The 2,500-nt window shown below is 49.8% G+C and overlaps 1 non-coding gene across 1 annotated transcript in view; it reads left to right on the top strand.

Annotated features, from left to right (window-relative positions):
- The first annotated feature begins 2,333 nt into the window (after positions 1–2,333).
- Positions 2,334–2,500, top strand: part of LOC131933231 (small subunit ribosomal RNA) — a 1,847-nt gene continuing 1,680 nt past the window's right edge. Inside the window, exon 1 of the ribosomal RNA XR_009384902.1 lies at positions 2,334–2,500. This exon is cut by the window's right edge and continues 1,680 nt beyond it. This is a non-coding gene — a ribosomal RNA (small subunit ribosomal RNA).

Genomic DNA, 2,500 nt, shown 5'->3' on the forward strand with positions numbered 1-2,500 from the left:
ATACACATACATATTAGTACTATGGTGAATTGTAGTTGTATTAGGACCGTAATTATAGTTAATTAAGGAACCATTCATTGTCTTCGCTCTGTTATGTACGTCGTCGTTTAATCGACACGGCATATTTGGCTTGAATCTAGAAAAATTCAAACTCTAACCCTAAGGTAGACAGGCAGGGTAAATAAATGTGGGTGATCTCTCATAAAATTGTCTTCTAGGAATTATTTTTATATAGACTATCTTTTCTGTAGAGTTTAAGTGGACAAGCGCGGACGAAATAGAGCGCAAAATTTAAAATGAATTAAAAATTTTCATCAGACCGGAAGTAGGCATAACCTAGGCGCCATGTTTCCGTCGTACAAGTTTTCACCGTTGCAGTCACCGTTTCAATCGCTCTTCGTGTGGACGTGTATTATTTCTAGTCATGTGTTGTGTAGATGATTCGCTTAAGGTAGGTGTTCGGACTTATTTCTTTAATATTAATTAAACCGTATTTGCCTTGTCGGCCTTAAAATAAAGCTATTTTTTTTTCATCGCAATCGAAGTGTTAGATCTAGAATCTAGTTCCCGCCTCCGCTTCGCTAATTCGACTTAATGTAACTATGACACAACTATTAAATCTAGAGTCTCTATTTTAATTAAATAATTAGGAATTCTATCTCTAGATGATATCTAATCTATTCCCACACGTGTGTGCAAGTAGGATTTAACGTCAGAACAGGTGTGGTGGTCTAGGCGTCGCTATTTTTGACGGTAGGAATTTTTTTTTTAAATTCGTAAAATTTTATATAGACTTTATATAGCAATTTACTAAGACCGACCCTAACGCCCAGTAAATATTTAATTACCACATTGTTATGGACACGGTGTATTAGGTAGGGCCGAGGGCTATCCATAGGTACCAATTTTTAAATTTTGTGACAATTAGGAGCCGAGTTATAAAATAAATTTAAAATACTGGTTCTGGTCTTAGACTTTATATAGCAATTTACTAAGACCGACCTTAATACCCATTAATTATTTAATTAGCGCATAGTTATGGACATCCTGTATTAGGTTGGGCCCAGGGCTATCCGTAGGTACCAAGTTTATAATTTTGTGACGATTATTAGTCGAGTTATAAAATAAATAAAAAAAACTGGTTCTGGTTTGCACTACATTTCTTTCTTCTTTAACGGCGGACTCCCGGTCCAGCCCCATGGGTTACCCGTGAGCCGGGGCCTCGTTAGCCTGGACGGCTCCGATGTGACCGCGGATTGTTGTGGCCCGCCTCAGCCCGAGTCGAGATCACCCTTCCGATCGAAGGTGGACGCCATAGGGCGCCCGGGATAGCCCGGGGCGCTGTTCGTCACCCGAGCGCAGGGGCGCCGGGAGACGCCCCCGGTGAAGTTTGGCGGGTGATTCTGGTAGAGCTCCCCACCCCGATCGCAGGACACCCCTCGCCGCCCGCCCAGGTGTCGAGGTGGCCGCGGGGGAACTCGGGGCGTTTTGGCTCCCCCTTGTGCCGGAGCGGCGCCCTCGGTCCCAGAACGCCCCTGGCGGGTGATTCGCATGCCCCCTGGGGTGGGGAACGCGGGTGGGTGGTCGTAAAGCGTGTAACCGCAGTGGGGGCGGCCCCTTAGTCGGGGGCGCCAAAGTTGGCACCCCACCTGGGGCGCCCCCCGGAAGTGTGGCGCCCGCGCGAGTGAGCCCCGTAGATGCGCCCCGACACCCCCGCGCCGCCCCCCGGGTCGCGGCACCCCCGGCGCCCTCCGTGCGGGCTCCCCTCATGGGGCGGCACCCCGGTCCTCCCCGAGACTATGTACCCGATTTTTCGGTTTAACACTAGAGGTATGGGCAGAAATACGGCGGTTAAAACGGTCTGTATCTACTATTGTGGAGGTGAGTGTCGGTGAAGCCTCTATGTGACGCTAGGATCCGCGCTCCCTCGCAGCCAGCGACATGTGCCCGATCTGACCGTGCGTGGCTCAGTCTCCCGACTAGCTTCCCGGTAAAATGCGGGCTCGGCGCGCAGGTCGCGCCAGTGAAGGTAAAAGTACGTGTCCGTAGCGTGAAGCCAGCGGCGACGCGCAGTGCTAACGCAACCAAGCAGTATTGGTGGCTCGATAAAAGTCTCGCACTGGCCCAGCCCTCGGAACGGGCGACGGGTCTGCAAAACGCAGTCGGCTCGATGCAAATCGAGAGATTTCCCGGCGACGCCGTGTTTACGGTGAAGGGGGAAATGTGAGCGGTCCGATGTGAAAAAATCCGGGAATGCCGGGATCCGTTCTCTCGCTAGAGCGTTGTCTCCCGTCCCGCGATGTGTTGTGGAAAAACGTCTCGCAAACGATAGCTATCTGGTTGATCCTGCCAGTAGTCATATGCTTGTCTCAAAGATTAAGCCATGCATGTCTAAGTTCACACTGTCCCATGGTGAAACCGCGAATGGCTCATTAAATCAGTCGAGGTTCCTTAGATGACACGATCCTACTTGGATAACTGTGGCAATTCTAGAGCTAAT

The sequence above is a fragment of the Physella acuta genome, unplaced genomic scaffold (assembly GCF_028476545.2).
Source record: "Physella acuta isolate Inbredline_101_S28 unplaced genomic scaffold, ASM2847654v3 ptg002411l, whole genome shotgun sequence".
In the NCBI taxonomy this organism is placed as follows: Eukaryota; Metazoa; Mollusca; class Gastropoda; family Physidae; genus Physella; species Physella acuta.